We start from the raw sequence: 10,426 nt of genomic DNA, 5'->3' as shown, positions 1-10,426 counted from the left end.
TGAAATGGTTGCAAGGATGAAATGGACAATCTGGAAATGGGATGAATGGTTATGCACGGCAAGAATGGCTGTTTTGTGATTGTGTGTGCATGTGTTGGCTGATTTATTGAAGGGAATGCATGTGAGTGACAACTAGGGTGAATGATGATGAATGCATGTGGATTAAAGAGTGAATGGTGGCTGCATTGAAGGATACATGTGGCTGAAATGAAAGGGAAATGCAAAGGGAAAAGCTGGAAAGGGAAGGGTAGGTACGGCAAGGAAAGTTTCTTGATGGTTTTGGGGTTGTGATGCATGTGTATGCATGTGGATTAAAGAGGGAGAATGTGGTGCAATGATGAAGTGGGAAGGTGGAAATGCAAAGGGGAAATGCTGGAAATGAAGGGGAAGGCACGACAAGGGCTTTGTTTGGGTGCATGTGTGTGTGAATGGTGGTTTTGCATGGCTTTGATGGATTGTTTGATTGGGCTAGAGGTTTTGCATGGCTCAAAGGATTGTTTGATTGGGCTAGGCCCTTTGTTTTATGTCCAAAGTGCATACAAGGCCTTCAAATTCGTCCAACGCTTTGGCTCCAAGCATAAGCTTTCCATTCTAAGCCCAATTTTGCTCCAAAATGCTCCGACATGCACCTTTTTGCCTCCTTAGCCATATTAACCTAGAAACACACAAAAGAAGCATAAAGGACTAAAATAACTAAAGAAACATAACGTAAATGCACGAGAACAAGCCATTTAAGTCGCATGAATATGCTCCTATCATTAACTTCTATTAGTATTTAACAGAATATTTCGTCAATTTTGACGGAATATTCCTAATGAACGTCAGGGTTTAGCCTACGCATGGTGGCGCGTATGGCCATGGCCTAGCCGACGTGTGGTGGAACGTCGAGCCTCTGATTGGCTTTCTGTCAATTTGGTAGGTCTGTGACATTGAGTAAATCGCTTTCATATCTTCAAACCCTATATTTTAGTAAACTAAGAAGGTTTTATTTAATTTTCCGTTTATGTGTTATTAAACTAATTGAATTAGTAATTTCATGTATAGGGGAGACTTATATGGACAAGCGAGACTAGGGGGCTACAATCCATCGACATAGCAGTGAGTAGGCATTTTTGTTTTTGTATATATATAAACTATATAGTTTCCACAAATGCCTTTAAATTGATTTATGCCATGATTTATTTATTTTAAAAATGTTGTTATGCGATTGAGACTTACATACTGTCATGGCATATTCATATGCATTTTATCTGCTCATAAATATTGTACTGTTGTGAAATGCTAAATAATCCTACAGGATACGTTGAAATCATTGATTCATTATGGCATGCATATATTCATGTACTGCTCATCATTGCTGCACCCCGATGTTTGTGCTCCCACCCTGGGCCGAGACCAGTCCTTCACATGATGTTCACCTCCCGCACCGCACACTCGCTTTGGATCCAAGTAGCTGCTAGCCCTATTGTACAAGTCGCATTAGGCGAATCCGACTTGTAGGTGATCCATGCATAGCGTTAGTATTCACTTGATCGTAGAACTAGAACGTATATTATTACACCTAGCCTTGTGGTACAGGTCGCATTAGGCGACTCCGACTCGTGTGTTAGTATAGACTGATGAGCAATAGGTGCAGTCGTATAGGTTACATTAGGTGACTCCAACTTTCGTGCTAGTATTAGATTATTGAGCACATGATTATATTTATATTGCTGATGAGACTTTGAGCTGTGGCATACTTCTGGTTTTACCGTTAGCATGCATTTGATTTCATACTTATACATAGTATGATTTTCTGGAAACTATACATGTTTTACAGCGAGAAGTTAGTATGTTCAGAAAATAAATGGATTTTACAAATCTTGATTTTTTGTGCCCACTCACCCTTCTGTTTTTCTCCCCTCCAGGTTTTAGTAGCTGAGCTTTCATATCAACGAGGACTCATGGAAAATCTCAGTATAAGTGGTTATCTCTGAGGGTATAATTCTCAATCCACTCTACTGTACTTTACTTATACTCTGACGTCACGTGTGAAATGGTTTTATTCCCGCTCACCGGTGCACTCTTGTATTTAGGCACTTTTAGGTTTAAATTTATTCACATTTTCCACATCACTACACTTTATGGCTTCGTCACCTTCCAGTTGTCGGCCAGCACAGCTCGATTCGGAGTCCTAGTGGACATTTCGGGTCATGGTGTGTCATGCTTTGGTATTTTTAGGAAAAATCAAATTACATTAAAAAATTCATAATGAGTAGTCAAAGTTGTACCTATGACCATTTACTGTTGAAGGGTTGAAAATTACCAAACTGATCTTACCGGGTTGAAACGGGTTACCCGCATGTAGACTATTGACGAATGACCCGATAACGATTCGAATAGTTAACGTGTCAACCCACAACTTGTTATTTTCGTGTCGTTTCATGTCGAGTTAATGGATTGTGCATGAAAATTCTAGGTTGTAGTCTCACATGACAAAGTCAGACTAACTATCACTCTTTTCTTTTTTGTTCCTTTTTTTGGTTTTTTAAGTCTTTTACTTTTTGTGATATGTGGTGCAGCATCAAAATTAAAACATTGTTCTTATTAGAAATTTGATTTCTAATTAACTTTAATTTATTCTTGTTATGTAGAAAATGGTTAACGGTGTTCGAGTGGATTGCTGGGCTTGTGTCAATTTCTCCCGATTAGACCCAAGTTTTTATTGAAGATCAACACCAGCCCAATTGGTGTTTGTGTTGAAGTGTAATCTTGCCTTGGCCCAAGATGGATGCAGCCCATAGACAAAGAAAGATCCATACACATGCTAGAGAATTCTAGCAAAGTTCAAGTTGATGGAAAAGTCTAGAAGAATGGTGAGGTTTTCACCAACATGCAAGATTAGTGTAGATAATTCTAGCTTAGGAAGTTAGTGGAATTATCTAGATATCTCTAGCATGATGTTTCCATGCTTCTCCAAGATTCCATCCATACCTATAAAAGGAGAAGGCATCCGCACCATTTGTATCAATTAAGAAGACTAAGTGAGAGTGAGAAGTAGGAGTAGTCTTGTGAGGAGTGTGAGTGGTCTAGAGTGTGTCTCTAGAAAGAGTGAGTGTCATAGCTTCAAAGAGTGTCCTTGAGAGTTTGTGTGTTCTAATATTTTGTGTGTGTAATATAAGTAATTTATTTACTTGTGTTGTTTTTCCAACACTTGTGTTAGAGTTGTGTACTCTATTTTTTTCCCCAACAGTTTTAACTTCCAATTTTGTTATGATTTGGTCAATATGTGCAACAGCAAGGGAGTGGTACGACTCCCTTTTTTAACTCTCTCATCTTTTTGCATTGAATTGTTGTTCATTTCTTAACCAAATCTTTTATCTTTCTAGCATTTCCATCCGCAATGTTTAATTCCTCATCAATCAGCTCATCCTGCGCAAATCGAGAGGGTGCTTAGAGATATTCATAAGATGTCTAGCAAGAACTTTGAAGAAATTGGACACAAGGGAGAGCCTCTTCAGTTGGTAATTATCATTTTGCCTGATGTCACTCCATCATATGGTGAGTAGCAATCGAAGAACATTGTATTTCAAGAAAATCATGTTTAAAATCTGACATATGCTTTCAGGTATGATAAAACGAATCTGTGAAACTGAGTTAGGAATCGTATCTCAGTGCTGTTGGCTTAGGTCAGCATCAAAGCTCGGTAAACAATACGTAGAAAATTTGTCACTCAAGATAAATGTGAAGGTTCCTTTTTTTGTATTCTCCGCCACATTACTTATTGTGTTTGTTCTTTATGTATTGTCTCTCACATTACTTACTGTCTTCTATTAGCATTGATATATTGAGACAACTTTTAAAACTGTTGTAGGTTGGCGGAAGGAACATTGTTCTAACAGACGCCATTCAAAGAAGGATTCCTCTGGTTAGTGACAATCTCACAATCATCTTTGGTGCGGGTGTTACGCATCCGCCACCTGGGGTGGACAGCAGTCCGTCAATTGCAGCTGTAAGTTTCGGTCTCCTATTTTGATTTCATTTTAATTAAAAATGCTTAATGTGTTAACCTGTTAATTTATTCCACCAAGTGGTGGCGTCCATGGATTGGCCATTATCACTAAGTACCGAGGAATTGTTTCTACACAGGCTTACCGTGAAGAAATAATCCAAGATCTTTATAGTGTTAAAGAGGACCCTGACAGAGGTCGGGTTGCTGGACGAAGGATCATGTAATTGGGTCAAGATACACCTTCTTTTGTTATTGTTCTATTTTTATATTTTTTAAATAATAGTTGTGCGTATATTTTCTTACCATGATTATTTTCATTATGTTAGGGAGCATTTCAGTGCATTTTGACAAGCAACTGGCCGAAAACCAGAGCGAATGATCTTCTTCAGATAATACTTGTTTTTGCTGTGGTCAAGGAAAATGACACAACATTGCCAAATGCTAATATTTGTTTTGATGTTGGCTCGACCGATATGGAGTTGGTGAAGGGCAATTTAGTCAAGTTCTACTGTATGAAATGGATGCTATAAGAAAGGTATGCTGATAATTGTAGAATTATTTTGTTATTGTTTAGATCACTAATCACTACTTAATTATTTAATTTGATCAAGTAGTTAGTAAATTATTTTTAAGATAAGTGATTTTATCTAATATGTGTGTCACTAATTTGTCAGGCTTGTCAATCACTTTAGGAAGGATATCTACCACCATATAGTTATGTTGTGGTGCAGAAAACGTGTCATACTCGCCTGTTCCCTACTGATCATTAGAAGACTAATAAGAGTGGCAATATTCAACCAAGTTACAGATTTAGATGCATTGAGATATATTAATTTTGATGCTTTTTTTGCGCATTGATTCTCTCTTTACGTTGTCTAGGCACTGTCGTTGACACCCAGATTTGTCATCCAACGGAGTTTGACTTCTATCTCAACAGCCATGCTGGCATTCAGGTACTATTTGTATTGTTCATCTATATATACGCCAGTTGTGTTTTTGCAGGAGTTTGCTTGCCTTCTTCTGAGGATTTATGTGTTCTATTTACTGCTAAATATGATGACATTTTCTGCTGTGCTAAAGTTTGAACGGTTATCTTGTGTTCATGTAGGGAACTAGCAGGCCCGCACATTACCATGTCCTGTATGATGAGAACAGATTCACCCCAGATGCCTTGCAAATGCTAACGAACAACCTATGCTACACGTATGCAAACAACAATTTCATTTCTCTCTCAGGCTTTTGCACTTGTACGATGCCAGTTTGAAGATAACATTTTGTTTGCTGATATTCTAATCATATGGCATGTGATTTTTCAGGTATGCAAGGTGCACTTGCTCAGTTTCCATTGGTACGTACTTGACTTGGATTCGTATCTGTTTTCTGAAATTATGGTTTTTCCTGATTGCACCACTGATGTTTATGTTCTTTCATGTAGTTCCTCCTGCATACTATGCGCATTTGGCTGCCCTCCGTGCACGATACTACATTGGGGACGAGTATTCTGATGGAGATTCTACTACGGGACCTACAGCTGGGGTTGCTGGTGGTGCGAGGTTCCGTGACCTTTCGGAGATTAAGGAAAATGTGAAGGAAGTCATGTTCTACTGCTGAATCAGTCTTGAGGTCCACTTTGTCGCTGGTGAGCGGTTAGTTTCTAGTAGTGGTGTTTTGTCGAGGCTGCATGAACTAAATTTGCAAGACTTAGTTTTATATCGTCTCGAAGATCGACGTCTAAATCACTCGCTTATCCGTGATGGTTTTAGTGATTAGTTTTTTAATTATTTATTGTGTGGTGTTTATTACTGCATCAATTATTGATCTTAAAAATTTATATTAATTTATTTCTTCTTTTATAAATGGGTCTTACAAATATCGTTTATAACAAAAACCATCCAATTGAAAAAGAGAAAATTTGACATTGTCACGTCAATCATCAAATTAACATTTGACATCTATCTTTTGACATCCTCCACTAGAGATGCTCTAAGATGCCGGAATGAACATGCAAGTACGACCCTGCATTGATACCGTAAGAAACCCATTTTTTATCGTACAAATTGATTCAAAGGAGTTTTATCCAAACCCTTTTTTGATTGTATAAATTGATTCAAAAGAGTTTTATCCAAAATTTCGCGTTCTCTTATTTCCCCACAAACCACTTTACCATATGTAATACGGTATATTTTCTTTATACAAGATTTTATTAATTTATTTTCATTTTTAGCCGATCATATCATAAACGAATTGTATCTGAACTTTTTACAAGGCGAGAATCGTGAGTAAGAGCACCTCTAATGGGAGATGCAAAGATAAAATGGTCATGTTACATTTCTTGTTGGGCAGAAAGCCCTCTAATGACGGGTAAAATTTCTATCTTGGATGGAAATAGAATCCCAATAAAATTTGTAGATCAAATTCTCATAGGCTTTGTATTATTTGTAAGGTGAAAAAAAGAGTATCATGATTAGTATAAATAAAGGTACAAGGCCATGAAGTGAACATATAATTCTCATACACCTATGCCCTTCTCTCTCTTTGACGTCCTTCTCTCCATCACCTCTGTCAAAGTTCTTTTTTTTCCAAACTAATGATATTATCTACAATAAGGGAAGAAGGTGGGTTTAGCCTCATAATAGGTTAGGAATAATGTAGTTCAAATTCACCTTTGGCAAGAATTAAACCTAAGACCTCTCGCTAAAGAGTAAAAAGGAATACCACTAAACCGTAGTACTAAATGGCATCACCTCTGTCAAAGTTAGTTTTACAATATTTTCAAAATAATAAGACAAAACCAAAAAAAAGAGCCAATTAGCATATTCATTAGGGTGTGCTAAGGGGCCAGTTTTTATAATTACACCTCCATAAAGTTCTTTAGTGCAACAAGATTAGTTTTCTCCCAACATTAGTAACTTAATAGTCCAGACTTTACAATCTCCATTACAAAAGCCCGTTTAAACAGAAAATTTGCAATTAATAACACACTTTTATTAATAATTACTAGTATATGCCCAAATACAAAGTGTGTATGAAAGTTTTTTTTTTTTTTTGTTTTTAAAATGAAAGGAGAGATGAAGAGAGTGAGAGTAAAAGTGGGAGTGGGGAGAGAGGGAGAGGTTTATTTTTTATCTTTCTTTATAAAAAAAAATGGAGATGTTAAAATCACCTGTAGATTAGGTTTAAACAGAAAATAACAAAATTTTATTTGGTGAAATTACATTTATGCCCCTAACTTTTTTGTTGTGATAAAAGATTAAATAATCTTTTACCCTCTTTTAATGGACAAAAAAAAGATATTAATATGTAGTTTAGATTAGCTGCCTAACCAAACAATTTAAGATGGATCTGATCATAAAATCAATCGTCTTATAAATTCCAATCCCAAAAACCAAATTTCAACAAAATCAAATTATTTATGGGATGTTATTGGTCCTGATTTTCTTTTTAATATTCTTGCTGAATATGTAAACATTACCATTAGAATTTAATAAAGTCTATCTTTTGACCAAATAAATAACTAAATTATTAGGTCGTTAAATTAAATTAAAACTTCCAAACAAAAAATAAAAAGTCCTCTGTGCCCTTCTCATTATTTTCTCAACTGCCCAATTAACCACCTAACCACGTGACTTAACCCTTTTTTTTTTTTTTTAACAAACAATATTATCTACACTCAGAAACGTCACTTAACCATTTTAGAGCATAATTCAAAAAAAAAAAAAAAAAAAAAAAAAAAAAAGATCCACGGCAGAATTCTAAAAATCATTTGGCTACTCACGCGGCGGTCTGGTGAAGAAATCAGAAGTCAATTTCTATTGATTTTGCTCTCGCTTTCAACCCAAAAGCCCTTACTTCCCTTTTGCATGCCTTTAATTTCTTTCCGTTTCTGTATAAACAACATGCAATCACACACCTACTCTCACTCTGCTCTCCTCACACACTAAACTCTCCTCCCTCTCTCTTTCTCTCAATAAACCGAACCTCCAGAGACGTTATGCCTCAACGTGACCGCGGCCGTTAGAATTAGGTACAGTTTGATTCAGTGCGGTTTTAGAGTAAAAGCGAAATCAAAATTTATTCTGTTTAGTGCGATTTTTGGGTGAGAACCGAAATGAAACCAAACTATTTAGTTTTGGTTTGGTTTGATTTCAAACAGTTTTAGTTTTGATTTGTGCCTCACTTGTAGGCCCATTAAAAATTGTCATTAATACAAGTACTCAACATTCAAACAAACTCAAAAGTTCAAAACCTAATCTTTTACAAACTAAATGCTTTTTATGCCATTAATGCAAACCCAATTGAAAGAAGAAGAAAAAATATATATATTTCATGATGATCACCATACTAAAACTCAACTTGAAACAAGTTCAACATCAAAATACCTTATAGAACAATCAAAATGTTAGTGCAAAATTGGCAATTCTTAACAAAACCCCTAACCTTGTAATGATTTTTCCATTGTAACTCTTTTAATCTAAATTTGTCTCTCGTGCTCCTGATCATAAAAATGGCAAACGTTTCAGAGACATCCACTCAAATAAGTTTGGCATGCATATGCATTCACATAGTATAGGTTTATGTTCACTGGGCTGTTTAGCTTTATGTTTAACAATTGAGCTTTGGACTTTACATGTTAATTAATTTGTTACTTTAATTAAGACTTCATTTTGCTTAATTAAAGACCCACCTAATTATATAAAATTTATTTGAAGCGAGATGCTATGCATTTAAAGAAAAACTTCTATGAAAATGACTTGAGCTAAGTTTATTTTAATAAAAAATCATGTTATAACCTTATTTAATGAAAAAAAACTTAAATTGTAATGAAAAACTCTTAAATTTTAATAAAAATGATAAAAGAACTTAAATTTTAATGAAAAAGACATAATTTTAATATTAAAAAAAAATTTAAAAAAATCTGACGCGTGGACCTACGAGTCCTCACACAAACTGTTTATGAAACTTAACTATACTACACTGTTTATGAAACTTATGATATTGTTTATGAACCTACTACACTGTTTATGAAACTTAACGATACTACATTGTTTATGAAACTTAACGGTACTACATTGTTTATGAAATTTAACGGTACTACATTCTTGTCGCTCCCCTACTTGAATTTTTTTGGCACATTCTCACCTTCCAAACACATTTTCTTATTGTAATTTTCTTCGATACTCATCAAATTTTCTCTGTATCTCTTCAATTTCTTAACTTTCTACACTAATTACTTAACTTTCTTCTATTGTCCGCCCATATGCAGCTTCCTTTTCTCCTCCACCTACAATCTCACCTTCTCCCTTTGCAGGATAAAAAAATAACGCAAATGAAATCAATAAAATTGAATGAACCCACATATATGGGGCCAGATCGTACCCCCGCTTCATGTCCTTCAATTTCAGAAGCATCTCAAGTCTTCAATCATTTCAATATCTGTGTGAACTTAAAAATCCTAAATTTTGGTTACCATTCAATTTCCGAAGCATCTCACGGCGCTGGTGGTTTCGTGGATGGAAAATGCTGGGAACATTGCATTCGTCTCAATGGTGCATCATGTAAATCAAACTTGTAGGTATAAAAGCTAGTGGCTTGGTAAATAAAGTTGCACAAGGTACTCTTTAGTGCTTCATATGTTCATAATATATAATAGATACTAGGGTGTGCGTATATATATTAATTACAAATATAGAGGTAAGTGTTGTAAAATAGATATTGGAGTAGCCATGATTGGAGTTGGTCGGGCAAGGCAATTTTTGGACCCCAATTGATGAATACTAGAAAAAGAAGCAGTTGGAAGATGTAGAGACTGCAGGCACGCTTGATATTTTTTTTTTTTTCCCTCTTGTCTTTATCATTAAATAAAGTTATTAGATAGTTTTTTGGGGAAAAGAGGAAGATTACAACATTACTTCCTTTTCCATGTTCGGGGAGTTCATGGTTGGGATTGTTTCTCCTCCCTTGGGAAGAGAGGAGGAAAAACAATCCCGGCCTTGAAGTTTCTCCTCCTTTGGAAAAAGAGGAGGAAAACAGACCCTCTAGCAAATCACCATGTCCAGAAACTTGAAAAAATGGGACAGCAGGGGGAAGCAGATCAATTTTCCTCCGAGCTCCTACAGGTCCAATGGTCCGCTGTCACAGAGCTTAAACTGTTGGATCAAATCTGGGTAAGGGACTCTTTTGAGGAGCCGGGTGGAAATAGGGGGATGTTACGGCTGCTCCGACAGCGGCTATATGAATGATTTCACGAGGCCATATAGGCTTTAAATTCTAAGGGAGCTACGGAATTTTTTCATGTAGGCCGGGTAACAGGAAGGTGTAAGCCTGTATGCAGATGCTAGAGTAACAATTGGTTGTGTAGCGAGGTTCACCTGCACGATGCCATAGATACGAAGAGCTAGCTTTGCTACCTGAAAAGTCTTACTTCCTTGCGCGTTA

General features: G+C 36.1%; 1 pseudogene across 1 annotated transcript; it reads left to right on the top strand.

Annotated features, from left to right (window-relative positions):
• Positions 1-3,072: 3,072 nt before the first annotated feature.
• LOC148698119 (protein argonaute 5-like) lies at positions 3,073-5,802 on the top strand (annotated as a pseudogene). The gene is made up of 11 exons (XR_015960334.1): positions 3,073-3,540; positions 3,608-3,729; positions 3,854-3,991; positions 4,129-4,211; positions 4,318-4,376; positions 4,459-4,526; positions 4,666-4,792; positions 4,871-4,944; positions 5,100-5,194; positions 5,308-5,339; positions 5,427-5,802. The product of XR_015960334.1 is annotated as a protein argonaute 5-like (transcript).
• The last annotated feature ends 4,624 nt before the right edge of the window (positions 5,803-10,426 follow it).

Source organism: Pyrus communis, chromosome 3, assembly GCF_041283825.1.
Source record: "Pyrus communis isolate YQ-2024b chromosome 3, ASM4128382v1, whole genome shotgun sequence".
Classification (NCBI taxonomy): domain Eukaryota; kingdom Viridiplantae; phylum Streptophyta; class Magnoliopsida; order Rosales; family Rosaceae; genus Pyrus; species Pyrus communis.
Note: the sequence above shows the minus strand (reverse complement) of the source record. Positions and strands in the feature narration are given on the sequence as shown.